Raw genomic sequence first — 15,191 nt, forward strand, 5'->3', positions numbered from 1 at the left:
ACTGATCTAATTTTCTCTTTTAAGATTATTCACAAATCATATGATATGCTTTGTATAAATCAACTATATTGTTAGATCAAAATTGAGTAAAAAGTGACTATCTCAATTTCATGACATATAGAAGAGTAAGGAGAAGAAGCTCATGTTTCAAATGTGGAGAGGCAACAACTTTTCATTATTTTCACCTCTACTAATTATATGCATTTTTATAATGTATGTGTTTATGTTGTCCTATAAATATACAGAGACATATAGCAAGATATAGGAGATACATACGTGTAAAGTGGATATGTACAAGTTTATAAGTAAATGAGATGTTTTTCCAATTAATAATTCTAAGAACTGAATGGAAAAGAAAATCGTAAAGTTTAGATAAGTCCCACTGTGATTTGTACTCAGATCCCGGTTTTCAGAGTCTAGAGTGCTAAGCTTGATACCATCAAACCACCTGTACCAGGTTGAGCTTTTCATTTTGAGAGAAGAGATTGCATTCACGGGGGAATCTTATATTTTATTGCAAAATCGTATCTCACATAAAAAGTACTGTTCAACAGAGTGATAGCGTTACTTGAGTCCTCTGGGCAACATCCTTCCCTAACATAGTTCAATATGCAAAAGTTGAACAGAATAGAAAAGTAATAACATTCTGTTGGTTTTTGACTGTAGAACATTAAAAACTTTGAAATGTTCACATTGCTGCAGCAATTTGCTCCCTTGTCACATGGGAGGTTCCATGGTGTAATGGTTAGCACTTTGGACTTTGAATCCAAGGATCCGAGTTCAAATCTCGGTGGGACCACTTTCATGACTGTTGATCAAATCTTTTTCTGTCAAGTGTATTCATAAATATCACAAATCTAACACGGGTAGAGTGAAACATTAATTTATTGATTGTATTCTGAAAGTCTATTCGATGTGAGCAAATGATAGAACTTTTAGAAAACATGGAAATTAAATGGCTCAAAATAATGAGACATTTTGCGAGCTGACTCTGTTTTCTCAAACTCATCACAGGGGGCTGATGCAAGATATTACTTTCTTAAATCTTACTGTTATTGATAAGGGGAAGATGGAACTTTTTAATTGGAAATCCTTCATTAAAACAAAACTTGAGGAATCAAATTGTGTATTATGGGGACAGAAGATATGACGTTTTGAATAACAATCGTGAAATTCAGACACACATATATTTACACTCTGATTTTCTAAAGTAAATCCATAACCATAAAGTAAAATCTTTCGAAAGACGTGTCAAAGGTAATAATCTGAATTTCTCTTTCAAAGAAACTCACAATTAAATGCACTGTGTAAGTCAAGCATGTTGTCATATAAGAAATCAGCAAAAATTAACTATCTCATTACTGGTCATATAGATGAGAGAGGAAATGAACCTAACGTTTAAATTGTGGATGGGAAACAACAGTTTTAGTTTTCAGGTTCAATACATATGTTTATGAATAATTGATTTCTTTATATAGTCTTATCGCTATCTAGACGGATATAGCTATGTATACATAGATGCATACTTATACGTTGATAAGTATCAGTATAAAACATTGACGTTATGTTTTTCCAAGACCAAATTCTAAGAAATGGGTGAAATAGTAAATCTCATAATTCAAGCAGGTCCCACCGAGATTTGAACTCGGATCGCTGGATTCAGAGTCCAGAGTGCTAACCATTACACCATGGAACCCTCCCATACATGAGTCATTTTTCTATTGAGACAAAATAGAGCGCATTAGTGCGGGGGCATTTCTTACATTGATGAAACGATAACTCTGTTGAATGCTCATAGTGTAAAGAGCTATAATGTGATTTGATTCTGTTCAGATACATTCTCCTTAACAGTGTTAAATATGCAAACGTTTATCAGGATAGGCAAGTTATATCATAATGATCATCTTTGACTGTAACATATTAAAACATTTTACATTTCCAAACTAATACACCCAATTCTTTGTCTCTCACATGGGCTGCGCCAAAGAGCAATGATTGGCACGTTGGACTTTGCATGCAAAGGTACCAGTCCAAATCTTGGGGGTACTATTTTATTACTCTTGACCTTTACTATTTCTGTCACCTTTGTTTATTGATAGCTCAAATCCAACACCAGTAGGTTGAAAGAGACAATTATTGATTCCTTTCAAAACGTCCATCAGCTTGAACAAGTTACAGAAATACAAACATTATAATACGTTTACATCACATTCCTACACAAAATAGTGTGACATTAAGAAATCCTATCCTGTTTTTCTGAAAAGCATTTCAGAGGCCTGATTCCCAGCATCCCTTTTTGAAGCTTTCTGCGCTATTGATAAGGCGAATTTAGCACATTTTGAAAGAGAAGTGTTCTTAAATCAAACCTAGAGAACCACAATGACGGTATCATTCAGATAGTACAAATGTTTTTGTATATTAGTATGGAAATTGTGAAATAAAACGTTTTTCATGCTGATTTTCAACAGTCGATCTGCAATCGTGAAACATAAGCTTTTGCTTGGAGGCCTCACAGGTACTGATCTAATTTTCTCTTTTAAGATTATTCACAAATCATATGATATGCTTTGTATAAATCAACTATATTGTTAGATCAAAATTGAGTAAAAAGTGACTATCTCAATTTCATGACATATAGAAGAGTAAGGAGAAGAAGCTCATGTTTCAAATGTGGAGAGGCAACAACTTTTCATTATTTTCACCTCTACTAATTATATGCATTTTTATAATGTATGTGTTTATGTTGTCCTATAAATATACAGAGACATATAGCAAGATATAGGGAGATACATACGTGTAAAGTGGATATGTACAAGTTTATAAGTAAATGAGATGTTTTTCCAATTAATAATTCTAAGAACTGAATGGAAAAGAAAATCGTAAAGTTTAGATAAGTCCCACTGTGATTTGTACTCAGATCCCGGTTTTCAGAGTCTAGAGTGCTAAGCTTGATACCATCAAACCACCTGTACCAGGTTGAGCTTTTCATTTTGAGAGAAGAGATTGCATTCACGGGGGAATCTTATATTTTATTGCAAAATCGTATCTCACATAAAAAGTACTGTTCAACAGAGTGATAGCGTTACTTGAGTCCTCTGGGCAACATCCTTCCCTAACATAGTTCAATATGCAAAAGTTGAACAGAATAGAAAAGTAATAACATTCTGTTGGTTTTTGACTGTAGAACATTAAAAACTTTGAAATGTTCACATTGCTGCAGCAATTTGCTCCCTTGTCACATGGGAGGTTCCATGGTGTAATGGTTAGCACTTTGGACTTTGAATCCAAGGATCCGAGTTCAAATCTCGGTGGGACCACTTTCATGACTGTTGATCAAATCTTTTTCTGTCAAGTGTATTCATAAATATCACAAATCTAACACGGGTAGAGTGAAACATTAATTTATTGATTGTATTCTGAAAGTCTATTCGATGTGAGCAAATGATAGAACTTTTAGAAAACATGTAAATTAAATGGCTCAAAATAATGAGACATTTTGCGAGCTGACTTTGTTTTCTCAAACTCATCGCAGGGGGCTGATGCAAGATATTACTTTCTTAAATCTTACTGTTATTGATAAGGGGAAGATGGAACTTTTTAATTGGAAATCCTTCATTAAAACAAAACTTGAGGAATCAAATTGTGTATTATGGGGACAGAAGATATGACGTTTTGAATAACAATCGTGAAATTCAGACACACATATATTTACACTCTGATTTTCTAAAGTAAATCCATAACCATAAAGTAAAATCTTTCGAAAGACGTGTCAAAGGTAATAATCTGAATTTCTCTTTCAAAGAAACTCACAATTAAATGCACTGTGTAAGTCAAGCATGTTGTCATATAAGAAATCAGCAAAAATTAACTATCTCATTACTGGTCATATAGATGAGAGAGGAAATGAACCTAACGTTTAAATTGTGGATGGGAAACAACAGTTTTTAGTTTTCAGGTTCAATACATATGTTTATGAATAATTGATTTCTTTATATAGTCTTATCGCTATCTAGACGGATATAGCTATGTATACATAGATGCATACTTATACGTTGATAAGTATCAGTATAAAACATTGACGTTATGTTTTTCCAAGACCAAATTCTAAGAAATGGGTGAAATAGTAAATCTCATAATTCAAGCAGGTCCCACCGAGATTTGAACTCGGATCGCTGGATTCAGAGTCCAGAGTGCTAACCATTACACCATGGAACCCTCCCATACATGAGTCATTTTTCTATTGAGACAAAATAGAGCGCATTAGTGCGGGGGCATTTCTTACATTGATGAAACGATAACTCTGTTGAATGCTCATAGTGTAAAGAGCTATAATGTGATTTGATTCTGTTCAGATACATTCTCCTTAACAGTGTTAAATATGCAAACGTTTATCAGGATAGGCAAGTTATATCATAATGATCATCTTTGACTGTAACATATTAAAACATTTTACATTTCCAAACTAATACACCCATTTCTTTGTCTCTCACATGGGCTGCGCCAAAGAGCAATGATTGGCACGTTGGACTTTGCATGCAAAGGTACCAGTCCAAATCTTGGGGGTACTATTTTATTACTCTTGACCTTTACTATTTCTGTCACCTTTGTTTATTGATAGCTCAAATCCAACACCAGTAGGTTGAAAGAGACAATTATTGATTCCTTTCAAAACGTCCATCAGCTTGAACAAGTTACAGAAATACAAACATTATAATACGTTTACATCACATTCCTACACAAAATAGTGTGACATTAAGAAATCCTATCCTGTTTTTCTGAAATGCATTTCAGAGGCCTGATTCCCAGCATCCCTTTTTGAAGCTTTCTGCGCTATTGATAAGGCGAATTTAGCACATTTTGAAAGAGAAGTGTTCTTAAATCAAACCTAGAGAACCACAATGACGGTATCATTCAGATAGTACAAATGTTTTTGTATATTAGTATGGAAATTGTGAAATAAAACGTTTTTCATGCTGATTTTCAACAGTCGATCTGCAATCGTGAAACATAAGCTTTTGCTTGGAGGCCTCACAGGTACTGATCTAATTTTCTCTTTTAAGATTATTCACAAATCATATGATATGCTTTGTATAAATCAACTATATTGTTAGATCAAAATTGAGTAAAAAGTGACTATCTCAATTTCATGACATATAGAAGAGTAAGGAGAAGAAGCTCATGTTTCAAATGTGGAGAGGCAACAACTTTTCATTATTTTCACCTCTACTAATTATATGCATTTTTATAATGTATGTGTTTATGTTGTCCTATAAATATACAGAGACATATAGCAAGATATAGGGAGATACATACGTGTAAAGTGGATATGTACAAGTTTATAAGTAAATGAGATGTTTTTCCAATTAATAATTCTAAGAACTGAATGGAAAAGAAAATCGTAAAGTTTAGATAAGTCCCACTGTGATTTGTACTCAGATCCCGGTTTTCAGAGTCTAGAGTGCTAAGCTTGATACCATCAAACCACCTGTACCAGGTTGAGCTTTTCATTTTGAGAGAAGAGATTGCATTCACGGGGGAATCTTATATTTTATTGCAAAATCGTATCTCACATAAAAAGTACTGTTCAACAGAGTGATAGCGTTACTTGAGTCCTCTGGGCAACATCCTTCCCTAACATAGTTCAATATGCAAAAGTTGAACAGAATAGAAAAGTAATAACATTCTGTTGGTTTTTGACTGTAGAACATTAAAAACTTTGAAATGTTCACATTGCTGCAGCAATTTGCTCCCTTGTCACATGGGAGGTTCCATGGTGTAATGGTTAGCACTTTGGACTTTGAATCCAAGGATCCGAGTTCAAATCTCGGTGGGACCACTTTCATGACTGTTGATCAAATCTTTTTCTGTCAAGTGTATTCATAAATATCACAAATCTAACACGGGTAGAGTGAAACATTAATTTATTGATTGTATTCTGAAAGTCTATTCGATGTGAGCAAATGATAGAACTTTTAGAAAACATGGAAATTAAATGGCTCAAAATAATGAGACATTTTGCGAGCTGACTCTGTTTTCTCAAACTCATCACAGGGGGCTGATGCAAGATATTACTTTCTTAAATCTTACTGTTATTGATAAGGGGAAGATGGAACTTTTTAATTGGAAATCCTTCATTAAAACAAAACTTGAGGAATCAAATTGTGTATTATGGGGACAGAAGATATGACGTTTTGAATAACAATCGTGAAATTCAGACACACATATATTTACACTCTGATTTTCTAAAGTAAATCCATAACCATAAAGTAAAATCTTTCGAAAGACGTGTCAAAGGTAATAATCTGAATTTCTCTTTCAAAGAAATTCACAATTAAATGCACTGTGTAAGTCAAGCATGTTGTCATATAAGAAATCAGCAAAAATTAACTATCTCATTACTGGTCATATAGATGAGAGAGGAAATGAACCTAACGTTTAAATTGTGGATGGGAAACAACAGTTTTTAGTTTTCAGGTTCAATACATATGTTTATGAATAATTGATTTCTTTATATAGTCTTATCGCTATCTAGACGGATATAGCTATGTATACATAGATGCATACTTATACGTTGATAAGTATCAGTATAAAACATTGACGTTATGTTTTTCCAAGACCAAATTCTAAGAAATGGGTGAAATAGTAAATCTCATAATTCAAGCAGGTCCCACCGAGATTTGAACTCGGATCGCTGGATTCAGAGTCCAGAGTGCTAACCATTACACCATGGAACCCTCCCATACATGAGTCATTTTTCCATTGAGACAAAAGAGAGCACATTAGTGCGGGGGCATTTCTTACATTAATGAAACGATATCTCTGTTGAATGCTCATAGTGTAAAGAGCTATAATGTGATTTGATTCTGTTCAGATACATTCTCCTTAACAGTGTTAAATATGCAAACGTTTATCAGGATAGGCAAGTTATATCATAATGATCATCTTTGACTGTAACATATTAAAACATTTTACATTTCCAAACTAATACACCCATTTCTTTGTCTCTCACATGGGCTGCGCCAAAGAGCAATGATTGGCACGTTGGACTTTGCATGCAAAGGTACCAGTCCAAATCTTGGGGGTACTATTTTATTACTCTTGACCTTTTCTATTTCTGTCACCTTTGTTTATTGATAGCTCAAATCCAACACCAGTAGGTTGAAAGAGACAATTATTGATTCCTTTCAAAACGTCCATCAGCTTGAACAAGTTACAGAAATACAAACATTATAATACGTTTACATCACATTCCTACACAAAATAGTGTGGCATTAAGAAATCCTATCCTGTTTTTCTGAAATGCATTTCAGAGGCCTGATTCCCAGCATCCCTTTTTGAAGCTTTCTGCGCTATTGATAAGGCGAATTTAGCACATTTTGAAAGAGAAGTGTTCTTAAATCAAACCTAGAGAACCACAATGACGGTATCATTCAGATAGTACAAATGTTTTTGTATATTAGTATGGAAATTGTGAAATAAAACGTTTTTCATGCTGATTTTCAACAGTCGATCTGCAATCGTGAAACATAAGCTTTTGCTTGGAGGCCTCACAGGTACTGATCTAATTTTCTCTTTTAAGATTATTCACAAATCATATGATATGCTTTGTATAAATCAACTATATTGTTAGATCAAAATTGAGTAAAAAGTGACTATCTCAATTTCATGACATATAGAAGAGTAAGGAGAAGAAGCTCATGTTTCAAATGTGGAGAGGCAACAACTTTTCATTATTTTCACCTCTACTAATTATATGCATTTTTATAATGTATGTGTTTATGTTGTCCTATAAATATACAGAGACATATAGCAAGATATAGGGAGATACATACGTGTAAAGTGGATATGTACAAGTTTATAAGTAAATGAGATGTTTTTCCAATTAATAATTCTAAGAACTGAATGGAAAAGAAAATCGTAAAGTTTAGATAAGTCCCACTGTGATTTGTACTCAGATCCCGGTTTTCAGAGTCTAGAGTGCTAAGCTTGATACCATCAAACCACCTGTACCAGGTTGAGCTTTTCATTTTGAGAGAAGAGATTGCATTCACGGGGGAATCTTATATTTTATTGCAAAATCGTATCTCACATAAAAAGTACTGTTCAACAGAGTGATAGCGTTACTTGAGTCCTCTGGGCAACATCCTTCCCTAACATAGTTCAATATGCAAAAGTTGAACAGAATAGAAAAGTAATAACATTCTGTTGGTTTTTGACTGTAGAACATTAAAAACTTTGAAATGTTCACATTGCTGCAGCAATTTGCTCCCTTGTCACATGGGAGGTTCCATGGTGTAATGGTTAGCACTTTGGACTTTGAATCCAAGGATCCGAGTTCAAATCTCGGTGGGACCACTTTCATGACTGTTGATCAAATCTTTTTCTGTCAAGTGTATTCATAAATATCACAAATCTAACACGGGTAGAGTGAAACATTAATTTATTGATTGTATTCTGAAAGTCTATTCGATGTGAGCAAATGATAGAACTTTTAGAAAACATGGAAATTAAATGGCTCAAAATAATGAGACATTTTGCGAGCTGACTCTGTTTTCTCAAACTCATCACAGGGGGCTGATGCAAGATATTACTTTCTTAAATCTTACTGTTATTGATAAGTGGAAGATGGAACTTTTTAATTGGAAATCCTTCATTAAAACAAAACTTGAGGAATCAAATTGTGTATTATGGGGACAGAAGATATGACGTTTTGAATAACAATCGTGAAATTCAGACACACATATATTTACACTCTGATTTTCTAAAGTAAATCCATAACCATAAAGTAAAATCTTTCGAAAGACGTGTCAAAGGTAATAATCTGAATTTCTCTTTCAAAGAAACTCACAATTAAATGCACTGTGTAAGTCAAGCATGTTGTCATATAAGAAATCAGCAAAAATTAACTATCTCATTACTGGTCATATAGATGAGAGAGGAAATGAACCTAACGTTTAAATTGTGGATGGGAAACAACAGTTTTTAGTTTTCAGGTTCAATACATATGTTTATGAATAATTGATTTCTTTATATAGTCTTATCGCTATCTAGACGGATATAGCTATGTATACATAGATGCATACTTATACGTTGATAAGTATCAGTATAAAACATTGACGTTATGTTTTTCCAAGACCAAATTCTAAGAAATGGGTGAAATAGTAAATCTCATAATTCAAGCAGGTCCCACCGAGATTTGAACTCGGATCGCTGGATTCAGAGTCCAGAGTGCTAACCATTACACCATGGAACCCTCCCATACATGAGTCATTTTTCTATTGAGACAAAATAGAGCGCATTAGTGCGGGGGCATTTCTTACATTGATGAAACGATAACTCTGTTGAATGCTCATAGTGTAAAGAGCTATAATGTGATTTGATTCTGTTCAGATACATTCTCCTTAACAGTGTTAAATATGCAAACGTTTATCAGGATAGGCAAGTTATATCATAATGATCATCTTTGACTGTAACATATTAAAACATTTTACATTTCCAAACTAATACACCCATTTCTTTGTCTCTCACATGGGCTGCGCCAAAGAGCAATGATTGGCACGTTGGACTTTGCATGCAAAGGTACCAGTCCAAATCTTGGGGGTACTATTTTATTACTCTTGACCTTTACTATTTCTGTCACCTTTGTTTATTGATAGCTCAAATCCAACACCAGTAGGTTGAAAGAGACAATTATTGATTCCTTTCAAAACGTCCATCAGCTTGAACAAGTTACAGAAATACAAACATTATAATACGTTTACATCACATTCCTACACAAAATAGTGTGACATTAAGAAATCCTATCCTGTTTTTCTGAAATGCATTTCAGAGGCCTGATTCCCAGCATCCCTTTTTGAAGCTTTCTGCGCTATTGATAAGGCGAATTTAGCACATTTTGAAAGAGAAGTGTTCTTAAATCAAACCTAGAGAACCACAATGACGGTATCATTCAGATAGTACAAATGTTTTTGTATATTAGTATGGAAATTGTGAAATAAAACGTTTTTCATGCTGATTTTCAACAGTCGATCTGCAATCGTGAAACATAAGCTTTTGCTTGGAGGCCTCACAGGTACTGATCTAATTTTCTCTTTTAAGATTATTCACAAATCATATGATATGCTTTGTATAAATCAACTATATTGTTAGATCAAAATTGAGTAAAAAGTGACTATCTCAATTTCATGACATATAGAAGAGTAAGGAGAAGAAGCTCATGTTTCAAATGTGGAGAGGCAACAACTTTTCATTATTTTCACCTCTACTAATTATATGCATTTTTATAATGTATGTGTTTATGTTGTCCTATAAATATACAGAGACATATAGCAAGATATAGGGAGATACATACGTGTAAAGTGGATATGTACAAGTTTATAAGTAAATGAGATGTTTTTCCAATTAATAATTCTAAGAACTGAATGGAAAAGAAAATCGTAAAGTTTAGATAAGTCCCACTGTGATTTGTACTCAGATCCCGGTTTTCAGAGTCTAGAGTGCTAAGCTTGATACCATCAAACCACCTGTACCAGGTTGAGCTTTTCATTTTGAGAGAAGAGATTGCATTCACGGGGGAATCTTATATTTTATTGCAAAATCGTATCTCACATAAAAAGTACTGTTCAACAGAGTGATAGCGTTACTTGAGTCCTCTGGGCAACATCCTTCCCTAACATAGTTCAATATGCAAAAGTTGAACAGAATAGAAAAGTAATAACATTCTGTTGGTTTTTGACTGTAGAACATTAAAAACTTTGAAATGTTCACATTGCTGCAGCAATTTGCTCCCTTGTCACATGGGAGGTTCCATGGTGTAATGGTTAGCACTTTGGACTTTGAATCCAAGGATCCGAGTTCAAATCTCGGTGGGACCACTTTCATGACTGTTGATCAAATCTTTTTCTGTCAAGTGTATTCATAAATATCACAAATCTAACACGGGTAGAGTGAAACATTAATTTATTGATTGTATTCTGAAAGTCTATTCGATGTGAGCAAATGATAGAACTTTTAGAAAACATGGAAATTAAATGGCTCAAAATAATGAGACATTTTGCGAGCTGACTCTGTTTTCTCAAACTCATCACAGGGGGCTGATGCAAGATATTACTTTCTTAAATCTTACTGTTATTGATAAGGGGAAGATGGAACTTTTTAATTGGAAATCCTTCATTAAAACAAAACTTGAGGAATCAAATTGTGTATTATGGGGACAGAAGATATGACGTTTTGAATAACAATCGTGAAATTCAGACACACATATATTTACACTCTGATTTTCTAAAGTAAATCCATAACCATAAAGTAAAATCTTTCGAAAGACGTGTCAAAGGTAATAATCTGAATTTCTCTTTCAAAGAAACTCACAATTAAATGCACTGTGTAAGTCAAGCATGTTGTCATATAAGAAATCAGCAAAAATTAACTATCTCATTACTGGTCATATAGATGAGAGAGGAAATGAACCTAACGTTTAAATTGTGGATGGGAAACAACAGTTTTTAGTTTTCAGGTTCAATACATATGTTTATGAATAATTGATTTCTTTATATAGTCTTATCGCTATCTAGACGGATATAGCTATGTATACATAGATGCATACTTATACGTTGATAAGTATCAGTATAAAACATTGACGTTATGTTTTTCCAAGACCAAATTCTAAGAAATGGGTGAAATAGTAAATCTCATAATTCAAGCAGGTCCCACCGAGATTTGAACTCGGATCGCTGGATTCAGAGTCCAGAGTGCTAACCATTACACCATGGAACCCTCCCATACATGAGTCATTTTTCTATTGAGACAAAATAGAGCGCATTAGTGCGGGGGCATTTCTTACATTGATGAAACGATAACTCTGTTGAATGCTCATAGTGTAAAGAGCTATAATGTGATTTGATTCTGTTCAGATACATTCTCCTTAACAGTGTTAAATATGCAAACGTTTATCAGGATAGGCAAGTTATATCATAATGATCATCTTTGACTGTAACATATTAAAACATTTTACATTTCCAAACTAATACACCCATTTCTTTGTCTCTCACATGGGCTGCGCCAAAGAGCAATGATTGGCACGTTGGACTTTGCATGCAAAGGTACCAGTCCAAATCTTGGGGGTACTATTTTATTACTCTTGACCTTTACTATTTCTGTCACCTTTGTTTATTGATAGCTCAAATCCAACACCAGTAGGTTGAAAGAGACAATTATTGATTCCTTTCAAAACGTCCATCAGCTTGAACAAGTTACAGAAATACAAACATTATAATACGTTTACATCACATTCCTACACAAAATAGTGTGACATTAAGAAATCCTATCCTGTTTTTCTGAAAAGCATTTCAGAGGCCTGATTCCCAGCATCCCTTTTTGAAGCTTTCTGCGCTATTGATAAGGCGAATTTAGCACATTTTGAAAGAGAAGTGTTCTTAAATCAAACCTAGAGAACCACAATGACGGTATCATTCAGATAGTACAAATGTTTTTGTATATTAGTATGGAAATTGTGAAATAAAACGTTTTTCATGCTGATTTTCAACAGTCGATCTGCAATCGTGAAACATAAGCTTTTGCTTGGAGGCCTCACAGGTACTGATCTAATTTTCTCTTTTAAGATTATTCACAAATCATATGATATGCTTTGTATAAATCAACTATATTGTTAGATCAAAATTGAGTAAAAAGTGACTATCTCAATTTCATGACATATAGAAGAGTAAGGAGAAGAAGCTCATGTTTCAAATGTGGAGAGGCAACAACTTGTCATTATTTTCACCTCTACTAATTATATGCATTTTTATAATGTATGTGTTTATGTTGTCCTATAAATATACAGAGACATATAGCAAGATATAGGGAGATACATACGTGTAAAGTGGATATGTACAAGTTTATAAGTAAATGAGATGTTTTTCCAATTAATAATTCTAAGAACTGAATGGAAAAGAAAATCGTAAAGTTTAGATAAGTCCCACTGTGATTTGTACTCAGATCCCGGTTTTCAGAGTCTAGAGTGCTAAGCTTGATACCATCAAACCACCTGTACCAGGTTGAGCTTTTCATTTTGAGAGAAGAGATTGCATTCACGGGGGAATCTTATATTTTATTGCAAAATCGTATCTCACATAAAAAGTACTGTTCAACAGAGTGATAGCGTTACTTGAGTCCTCTGGGCAACATCCTTCCCTAACATAGTTCAATATGCAAAAGTTGAACAGAATAGAAAAGTAATAACATTCTGTTGGTTTTTGACTGTAGAACATTAAAAACTTTGAAATGTTCACATTGCTGCAGCAATTTGCTCCCTTGTCACATGGGAGGTTCCATGGTGTAATGGTTAGCACTTTGGACTTTGAATCCAAGGATCCGAGTTCAAATCTCGGTGGGACCACTTTCATGACTGTTGATCAAATCTTTTTCTGTCAAGTGTATTCATAAATATCACAAATCTAACACGGGTAGAGTGAAACATTAATTTATTGATTGTATTCTGAAAGTCTATTCGATGTGAGCAAATGATAGAACTTTTAGAAAACATGTAAATTAAATGGCTCAAAATAATGAGACATTTTGCGAGCTGACTTTGTTTTCTCAAACTCATCGCAGGGGGCTGATGCAAGATATTACTTTCTTAAATCTTACTGTTATTGATAAGGGGAAGATGGAACTTTTTAATTGGAAATCCTTCATTAAAACAAAACTTGAGGAATCAAATTGTGTATTATGGGGACAGAAGATATGACGTTTTGAATAACAATCGTGAAATTCAGACACACATATATTTACACTCTGATTTTCTAAAGTAAATCCATAACCATAAAGTAAAATCTTTCGAAAGACGTGTCAAAGGTAATAATCTGAATTTCTCTTTCAAAGAAATTCACAATTAAATGCACTGTGTAAGTCAAGCATGTTGTCATATAAGAAATCAGCAAAAATTAACTATCTCATTACTGGTCATATAGATGAGAGAGGAAATGAACCTAACGTTTAAATTGTGGATGGGAAACAACAGTTTTTAGTTTTCAGGTTCAATACATATGTTTATGAATAATTGATTTCTTTATATAGTCTTATCGCTATCTAGACGGATATAGCTATGTATACATAGATGCATACTTATACGTTGATAAGTATCAGTATAAAACATTGACGTTATGTTTTTCCAAGACCAAATTCTAAGAAATGGGTGAAATAGTAAATCTCATAATTCAAGCAGGTCCCACCGAGATTTGAACTCGGATCGCTGGATTCAGAGTCCAGAGTGCTAACCATTACACCATGGAACCCTCCCATACATGAGTCATTTTTCCATTGAGACAAAAGAGAGCACATTAGTGCGGGGGCATTTCTTACATTAATGAAACGATATCTCTGTTGAATGCTCATAGTGTAAAGAGCTATAATGTGATTTGATTCTGTTCAGATACATTCTCCTTAACAGTGTTAAATATGCAAACGTTTATCAGGATAGGCAAGTTATATCATAATGATCATCTTTGACTGTAACATATTAAAACATTTTACATTTCCAAACTAATACACCCATTTCTTTGTCTCTCACATGGGCTGCGCCAAAGAGCAATGATTGGCACGTTGGACTTTGCATGCAAAGGTACCAGTCCAAATCTTGGGGGTACTATTTTATTACTCTTGACCTTTTCTATTTCTGTCACCTTTGTTTATTGATAGCTCAAATCCAACACCAGTAGGTTGAAAGAGACAATTATTGATTCCTTTCAAAACGTCCATCAGCTTGAACAAGTTACAGAAATACAAACATTATAATACGTTTACATCACATTCCTACACAAAATAGTGTGACATTAAGAAATCCTATCCTGTTTTTCTGAAATGCATTTCAGAGGCCTGATTCCCAGCATCCCTTTTTGAAGCTTTCTGCGCTATTGATAAGGCGAATTTAGCACATTTTGAAAGAGAAGTGTTCTTAAATCAAACCTAGAGAACCACAATGACGGTATCATTCAGATAGTACAAATGTTTTTGTATATTAGTATGGAAATTGTGAAATAAAACGTTTTTCATGCTGATTTTCAACAGTCGATCTGCAATCGTGAAACATAAGCTTTTGCTTGGAGGCCTCACAGGTACTGATCTAATTTTCTCTTTTAAGATTATTCACAAATCATATGATATGCTTTATATAAATCAACTATATTGTTAGATCA

The 15,191-nt window shown here is 33.8% G+C and overlaps 12 non-coding genes across 12 annotated transcripts; 6 read left to right on the forward strand and 6 right to left on the reverse strand.

Annotated features, from left to right (window-relative positions):
* Positions 1–727: 727 nt before the first annotated feature.
* On the forward strand, positions 728–799 carry TRNAQ-UUG (transfer RNA glutamine (anticodon UUG)). Its single transcript has one exon. It is a non-coding gene; the product is annotated as a tRNA-Gln (tRNA).
* An 825-nt stretch (positions 800–1,624) lies between these two features.
* Positions 1,625–1,696, reverse strand: TRNAQ-CUG (transfer RNA glutamine (anticodon CUG)). The gene has a single exon. It is a non-coding gene; the product is annotated as a tRNA-Gln (tRNA).
* Positions 1,697–3,245: 1,549 nt separating this feature from the next.
* On the forward strand, positions 3,246–3,317 carry TRNAQ-UUG (transfer RNA glutamine (anticodon UUG)). The gene has a single exon. It is a non-coding gene; the product is annotated as a tRNA-Gln (tRNA).
* Positions 3,318–4,143: 826 nt separating this feature from the next.
* On the reverse strand, positions 4,144–4,215 carry TRNAQ-CUG (transfer RNA glutamine (anticodon CUG)). The gene has a single exon. It is a non-coding gene; the product is annotated as a tRNA-Gln (tRNA).
* Positions 4,216–5,764: 1,549 nt separating this feature from the next.
* TRNAQ-UUG (transfer RNA glutamine (anticodon UUG)) lies at positions 5,765–5,836 on the forward strand. The gene has a single exon. It is a non-coding gene; the product is annotated as a tRNA-Gln (tRNA).
* An 826-nt stretch (positions 5,837–6,662) lies between these two features.
* TRNAQ-CUG (transfer RNA glutamine (anticodon CUG)) lies at positions 6,663–6,734 on the reverse strand. Its single transcript has one exon. It is a non-coding gene; the product is annotated as a tRNA-Gln (tRNA).
* Positions 6,735–8,283: 1,549 nt separating this feature from the next.
* TRNAQ-UUG (transfer RNA glutamine (anticodon UUG)) lies at positions 8,284–8,355 on the forward strand. Its single transcript has one exon. It is a non-coding gene; the product is annotated as a tRNA-Gln (tRNA).
* An 826-nt stretch (positions 8,356–9,181) lies between these two features.
* TRNAQ-CUG (transfer RNA glutamine (anticodon CUG)) lies at positions 9,182–9,253 on the reverse strand. The gene has a single exon. It is a non-coding gene; the product is annotated as a tRNA-Gln (tRNA).
* A 1,549-nt stretch (positions 9,254–10,802) lies between these two features.
* TRNAQ-UUG (transfer RNA glutamine (anticodon UUG)) lies at positions 10,803–10,874 on the forward strand. Its single transcript has one exon. It is a non-coding gene; the product is annotated as a tRNA-Gln (tRNA).
* An 826-nt stretch (positions 10,875–11,700) lies between these two features.
* TRNAQ-CUG (transfer RNA glutamine (anticodon CUG)) lies at positions 11,701–11,772 on the reverse strand. Its single transcript has one exon. It is a non-coding gene; the product is annotated as a tRNA-Gln (tRNA).
* A 1,549-nt stretch (positions 11,773–13,321) lies between these two features.
* TRNAQ-UUG (transfer RNA glutamine (anticodon UUG)) lies at positions 13,322–13,393 on the forward strand. The gene has a single exon. It is a non-coding gene; the product is annotated as a tRNA-Gln (tRNA).
* An 826-nt stretch (positions 13,394–14,219) lies between these two features.
* Positions 14,220–14,291, reverse strand: TRNAQ-CUG (transfer RNA glutamine (anticodon CUG)). The gene has a single exon. It is a non-coding gene; the product is annotated as a tRNA-Gln (tRNA).
* Positions 14,292–15,191: the final 900 nt, after the last annotated feature.

Source organism: Lissotriton helveticus, chromosome 4_1 (assembly GCF_964261635.1).
Source record: "Lissotriton helveticus chromosome 4_1, aLisHel1.1, whole genome shotgun sequence".
Lineage (NCBI taxonomy): Eukaryota > Metazoa > Chordata > Amphibia > Caudata > Salamandridae > Lissotriton > Lissotriton helveticus.